The 7,075-nt window shown below is 49.7% G+C and overlaps 1 protein-coding gene across 5 annotated transcripts in view; it reads right to left on the reverse strand.

The window, feature by feature from the left end:
* The window catches only part of LOC113222235 (probable phospholipid-transporting ATPase IIB), an 11,259-nt gene extending 9,113 nt beyond the window's left edge, over window positions 1-2,146 (reverse strand). For 3 of the 5 annotated variants that reach the window (XR_003308298.1, XR_003308296.1, XR_003308297.1), the window contains exon 1: window positions 646-2,146. The gene's annotated coding sequence lies outside the window, so the exon portion shown is untranslated. The remainder of the gene's footprint in view (window positions 1-645) is intronic. The other 2 variants (XM_026451651.1, XM_026451650.1) reach the window with 2 other exon arrangements.
* Window positions 2,147-7,075: the final 4,929 nt, after the last annotated feature.

The following is a 7,075-nucleotide window of genomic DNA, read 5'->3' on the forward strand; positions in this document are numbered from 1 at the left end:
AAAAAAAAAAAAAAAAAAAAAAAAAGGCAGATAATGGTCATGCCCATGCTTCATGCTGATGAACAAATCGCTTAAACTCTGGATTATGGACAAAATAAGACGGGATCCCAGCTGGATCAGTTAGAAATGGCAAATAGAGGCTGACAAACGTTCTCATCTCTGGATGCAAAGCCACACCTCTATTACCTCTACTTCAATTAGGGTAAATAGTTATGTGTTGCATGTAACTAATGGATCTGATCTGTTAGTTATACTTTCAACAATCTCCCATTTATATGAACACTAAACAAAGAGCAGCTAATGGCTTCTCCTTACAGAACTCAGATTCCTCAAAGTCTTTTCATCACTCTATGAAAGAAAGTCATTGTGCAGGGTATACAATGTGGTAAGCGCTTGTTAAAATCTTTCTGGATTAACATTTAATTAAAACCTAAGTCAGTTTTTGGGTGACATGCATCAGTTAAAAAAAAAAAAAAGGGCCCATGTTGCTGGAATATCGATTGACAAGACAAACGGAAGGCAGTATTTAACTGCTGATGACATTTTAAGCTGTTGGAATTTAATCTGCAAGTAAAAACAGTATTGCTAAAAGAAGACCAAAATAAAAAAACTCTTTAGTCCAGTAAACTAAGGATACCGTCTTACCTTGGTAAATACTGATTAAAACCCAGATGAGGAAGGTTTTGAAGGACAAGGATCTTCCCTAAGGAAACAGTGGAAGAGTGTTGTTAATGCACAGAACCAGCTGCTTGACTCACAGACCCCAGGTCCACAAGCCCCATCTGTGCCACCCCAGCCACCTGGTCTACCAGCATTTCAGGGTGCCTTTTCCTGACACCCGAATCCTGAAGAAGCTGCCTGGGCCCCACACGTGTCCACTGGTGCCTGAGGTTAGAGGTTCATGTTCTCTTCTGTTTGACCTGCCGTCTTGTTCGATGTTTAAGCCATAGTTCTAGTAAGCCAGGAGTGATGTATACAAGCAAACATTTCAATGAACCAGGGGGGAAAGGCTCTTGGCAATAAAAACATTTTCCCTTATTGTGAACAAGTATTTCTGTATTTACTGTTTTTTTCAGATCAAAATATACAAAAGGTAACAGCTCTTCAGTAAGGATGGCACATCCCAACTGAAGTAAAAAATTACCCCTTAAACCCTTGTTGGAGAACGTGTCACATCCATAACCCCACGTGGACGGAATGGGTCCTTGTGCCAGGCTCTTCACTCTGCGAGCTGAAGGCAGGTGATGAGGGGCCGGAGGCCGGGGAGTTCTGGCCCACAGGGTTGCTTGTCCCGCCGCACCCCTGAAGATGAATTCAGAGTCCAAGAAGAGAGGCTGAGTCATTAACAACTGCCCTGACTTGTTGGTGCTAAGGAGCTGTCAACAGTGACGCGTGTCGCGAGGCCGTCTTGATGCGAGGACTTCGTTTACTTGACACCTTCGCGTCTATTTTCTCAGTTATGCAGGGCAGACATCGTTTCCATTTACAGACGAAACTTGAGAAGTTCCGTGATTGCCTTAGGTTCTCGCTGGAGGCTGGGGGTGCTAAGTGTAGTCTGCTGATCAGAGCCCAAAGTCCTACCCTGATTTAGAGCTTCCCCACCCACGGGGGAGATTCTCCGAAGGACAGGAAGTGGTTTAAAGAGCCACAGAGGAAAGACAAACCTTCACGGAAGCTCAGGGGACACGGAAGACAGCAGGGAAGATGGAGGACGGTGACAGGCTGTGCTCAGGGGCCATCTGAAGCCACACCTGCCTGAGGCTGCTGAAGACCTTTACACACAGGCATGAGCCATTACGGAACAGAGGCGCGGGTGCTGGAACTGCGGTTATATTCCTGCAGGAGCCCACCAGTGGCAGATTTACTAATTATCATTCTAGTTGTAGTTTAAATATAAAAGACAAGTGTGGTGACGTATTACGTATTTTCCTAGGTTGCAAGGGTTCCTGTGAAGATGCTGATGGAGGCTGAGCCCTTACCACACGTGAATGTGAGAAGGAAGATTCAAACTCACTGTGATTAAAAAGCACCACTGCTGCTTTGTTTTGTTTTGTTTTTTGAGACGGAGTCTCGCTCTGTCGCCCAGGCTGGAGTGCAGCGGCCGGATCTCTGCTCACTGCAAGCTCCGCCTCCCGGGTTCCCGCCATTCTCCTGCCTCAGCCTCCCGAGTAGCTGGGACTACAGGCGCCGCCACCACGCCCGGCTAATTTTTTGCATTTTTAGTAGAGACGGGGTTTCACCGTGTTAGCCAGGATGGTCTCCATCTCCTGACCTGGTGATCCGCCCGACTCGGCCTCCCAAAGTGCTGGGATTACAGGGGTGAGCCACCGCGCCCAGCCAAGCACCGCTGATTTTTAAAAAGCAAGAAACTTTTAAGTTAAACCGTTTATATGCTCTACATAAGTTCTCGCGGCACGTATTTCCTGAGGACATTTCTCTCCCTGGGTAATGGTAGGTGTTTGGTCTTTGCTCATGAAATTCATCTGTAATTAAGCACCTGGCTCATTTTAATCAAAAACTGTAAAAGGAAATTTATTTTGACATAAGAAAGAAAAGGCTATTTTGTGGCCTGATTTGCTGAGGTGTATTCAGTTTTATTCATGCGGGACAATGATGGGCGTCTACGTGGAAAGACAAAGCGGCGTCTGTGCGGCTCTCGTTAGGAGCTGCCAACAGGGAGCCAGCACCTCAGAGCCGCACCTGTGGGCTGTTCCATATCGAAGCAGATGATATTACAGATTAATAAAAGCAAAGACAACAGAACGGGTACAAAAACCATCCATAAAATAGATAGTTTGAGAAAAACATGCGTACACCTCCTATTAATGGCTTCCAGACTGTAGCTGAGAACAAAGTCCTGTGATATTTGACGGTACAGACACGTTACTCACAGAAGCAATTCATTCACTAAAGGTTTCATGTGACGGACAAAGTCGCTCTTCCGGGGCCAGGTACTACTTCACGGGGTTTAGGAAGAGTAAGACGTCTGTCACTCTGACTGATGCCCCGTATATGTGGAATACCCGCCTAGCACACGCCTTCCTGCTGCATCCTTGGGCTCAGGACTTAATCTCTGTGCCTCAGTTCCCTCCTCTGTGAAACAGAAGTAATAGTGGCATGTGGCGCACATGCATGAAATAAAATGAGCCATGAAATAAAATACGCACAATGCCAGCAGCATAGTAAATATTCACTGAATGCTACTGTTATATTTACCAATTAAATATTATGGATTCAGAATGTATATTTCTATTGTACCAAAAAACGTAAAAAATAAAATCAAACAAATTTTTTTTTTTTGTTGTTGAGACGGAGTCTCTCGCTCTGTCGCCCAGGCTGGAGTGCAGTGGCGCAATCTCAGCTGATTGCAACCTCCACCTCCCAGGTTCAAGCGATTCTCCTGCCTCAGCCTCCCTAGTAGCTGCGATTACAGGTGTGCACCACCACGCCCAGCTAATTGTTGTACTTTTAGTAGAGACGGGGTTTTGCCATGTTGGCCAGGATGGTCTCGAACTCCTGACCTCAGGTGATCTGTCCGCCTTGGCCTCCCGAAGTGCTGGGATTACAAGCGTGAGCCACTGTGCCCAGTCAAATCAAGCAAATTTTAAGGAAAGATTAACCCACCTTAAAGTCAAATGGGCACAATTATTCGTTTGGAAGGCTCAGGGTGGCGGTGCATGGAGCACGCTGATGCGTGCATGACATGAGACGGGGTCCCTCTGCGTGGATCAGCACTGTGGGATGAGACCAGCCCCTCCAAAATGCCAGGGCTCCTGTCCTGAGTCTGTAACCACTGTTCTCACTATTACGATTTATTCTCCCAGCCTACCTCCACAATATACTTTCTCTGATTTTTTTTTTTTTTTTTTTGAGATGGAGTCTCGCTTTGTCACCCAGGCTGGAGTGCAGTGGCGCAATCTTGGCTCACTGCAAGCCCCACCTCCCGGGTTCCCGCCATTCTCCTGCCTCAGCCTCCTGAGTAGCTGGGACTACAGGCACCTGCCACCACGCCCGGCTAATTTTTTGTATTTTTAGTAGAGACAGGATTTCACTGTGTTAGCCAGGATGGTCTTGATCTCCTGACCTTGTGATCTGCCCGCCTCGGCCTCCCAATCTGATTCTTAGTAGAACAACAACAATAAAAAATTTCGCCTGTTCCCATGATTGTAATTATTTGAGGGAAGTTTGGGAGTGTGGAGTAGAAAGATCCTATAGGCAGATACAAGAGGAGAAAAAGATGCAGCCAAAGTGTATCAAGAACAAACCCCACAAACAGAGAGGGAAGGATGGTGCGCATGGTGGCGCTGGGGAGAGAAGCCCCAGTTACCTGGGGCTCTGCACGTGTCTCTGGCCTTGGCAGGAAGGGAGGCTAGAGAGGAAGACCGGGTTTCCCGCCACTCAGCACCCGGCCTGCCCTGCTCCTGAGGGTGCGAAGGTCCTGCAGCAAAGGGGCGGGTAAGCAACGTCCCAGCAGCTCTTCTGCTTGCCAGGCTCACTCCACTGTCGCTTTTCTTCTTCTATTAATGGTCTGAAATTATGGTGACTGATTTCTTCAAGGTCTCATTCCTTCATTTTTATGTGGATAAGCTCAATTTCATTAAACACAAATCATAGAATACAAAATGAACTTCAAATATTACTGGACAGAAAGTTGCTGGACAGGTTAAACAAGAGCCACGAAGCAGACGGTGTGCACCTCAAGGTGGGCTTGCTGCCGCAGACTGGTCGCAACTGGGCCAGGGCCAGGGCCAGGGCCAGGCGCAGACACGGGCTGGTTCTAAACTCCATACTTTGAAGGATAAGACTGCAGCTTTGCAAACACAATTCTGATTTTGTAGAGACAGGGTCCTATCTATTGCTGAGGGATGGAGTGCAGTGGTGCCATCGCAGTTCACCACAGCCTCCACCTTCCAGGCTCACGTGATCCTCCAGTCCAGGCAGCTGGGACCACAGGCACATGGTGCTGTGTCCAACTCTGTTCGTCTATCCTAGCAAAACGGAAGACTTTCTCGGCTCTGACTCTGTTTGCTAATCATTTTGCCTTGAGATCACTTTAGACTTGCAGGGAAGCTGCAGAAGCAGCGCAGACAGCCCCACAGCGCCGTCCAGCTCACCCGGGACCATGGCGCCGTCCAGCTCACCCGGGACCACGGCGCCGACCAGCTCACCCGGGACCACGGCGCCGTCCAGCTCACCCGGGACCAGGGCGCTGTCCAGCTCACCTGGGGGCAACACTCCATGGAGACACCGACACACACCTTGGCAGAGAAATGGTGCGGAGGTCCCGGTTTTTCTCGAACGCCATCTTCCTGCCCAGGGCCCCACACAGGACCCTGCACTGCTCTGGCCGTCATGTCTCCTGGCCTCTGTGATCTGGATGGCGCCTCTGTGTCCCCGTCTTTAACGACCTGGCTGCTCCTCAAAGCTCCGGACATGTCTTTGTGCAATGCCCTTGTTTTGGATGTGTCCGATGTCTTCTAGCGATGACACTACTGGGGAGGATTTGTTGAGGGGACGCGTGTTCCCCGCAGGGCTCCACAGCAGGAGGTGTAGCCTCTCTCATCCCTGGTGATGGGAACTGTGACATCGGGGTTCTGTGTCCCTTGGAAGACCTCGTGACAGTGGCTGCTGCCTCGGTGCCTCAGCGGGGCCTCCGGCTGCCCTGGTTCCTTCACATTTATAACTGGAATCCTCCGGCTGAGGAGGTGCTTTCTCTGCGTATACATGGTGGCGGTGGAGGTATCTGTGTGCTCTCTGGGTACCATCTAGTCATGCTGCTGTGTGGGCTGCTGTGCAGGGCGTTAGGTGCTGGCCCCTGTGAGGCTCAGTCTCTGACGCCGTCGGACCTGTCTCCTGCACCAGCCTCACTGATTCTTGTTCAGCAGCTCCTTACTTTTTTGTTCCACAAGAAGTTCCAGGCTCATCTTGTATTTTCCTTGCCTCAGTCCTGGAATTAACCCCTTCTCTAGGGCTCTGCATGGTGGGGGACAGCACAGGGCCTCGTCCGCACGACCTGCACACTGAGCATGCTCACTGCCGCCTGGGCTCCTGCTTCTAGCTGCTTGGTGTATGGCCTAGGACTGTGTATGTTTACTGAGGCATGCTCACACATGTCCATGTGTATTTCTTCATCTATTTATTTATCTCACAGAAACCACAAGCCCAAACTGATCTGGGCTTCAATCCAGCCCTATATTTCTAACTTTGTCACTAATAGGGAGAAATCTGCTCCTCATTAGCTACCAGGCATGGGCTTATTGGTTCCTGTGAGAAGCAAATGCCAAACGTAGCCCACGGTTTGCAGTTCTTTTTTTTTTTTTTTTTTGAGACGGAGTCTTGCTCAGTCGCCCAGGCTGGAGTGCAGTGGCCAGATCTCAGCTCACTGCAAGCTCCGCCTCCCGGGTTTACACCATTCTCCTGCCTCAGCCTCCCGAGTAGCTGGGACTACAGGCGCCCGCCACCTCGCCTGGCTAGTTTTTTGTATTTTTTAGTACAGACGGGGTTTCACCGTGTTAGCCAGGATGGTCTCGATCTCCTGACCTCGTGATAGGCCCGTCTCAGCCTCCCAAAGTGCTGCAATTACAGATGCAGTTCTTTTTGTCTTCAGCCTTACAGCGAACCAGAGGCAAAAGCTTTTCCCAAGGCCACTGAAAAGAACTCCTTTCTTCCCAGCCCACAGCGTGGTTCTGTGGTTCATGGGCCGCTGTCTGCACTCCTCCTCCTGTGGGCTCCATGCTGGTGCCATCCAGTGGGCTCTGACAGAGGCACGGTCAGGTGTTCCCCACCACCACGCCACACAGAGCAGCTCCCACACTCACACTCCCTTGGGCTGCCTCTCTGGTCACCCTCTACACTCAAACCTTTAGTGACCACTGACGGGTCTCTTCCCTACAGTTCTGCACCTCCCAGGTGTCAAGTAAAAAGAATCATACCAACTTTCCAGTCTGGCTTCTGTTGTGCAGCAAAATGCAAAATGTATGATCCAACATGTCGTGTGAGTCAGCAGCAACCCTCTCACTGCTCAGCACAATCCCACTGCCTGGTGGCACAACACACAGACTGTCCATGTCCACTA

Source organism: Piliocolobus tephrosceles, unplaced genomic scaffold (assembly GCF_002776525.5).
Source record: "Piliocolobus tephrosceles isolate RC106 unplaced genomic scaffold, ASM277652v3 unscaffolded_29977, whole genome shotgun sequence".
NCBI lineage: Eukaryota > Metazoa > Chordata > Mammalia > Primates > Cercopithecidae > Piliocolobus > Piliocolobus tephrosceles.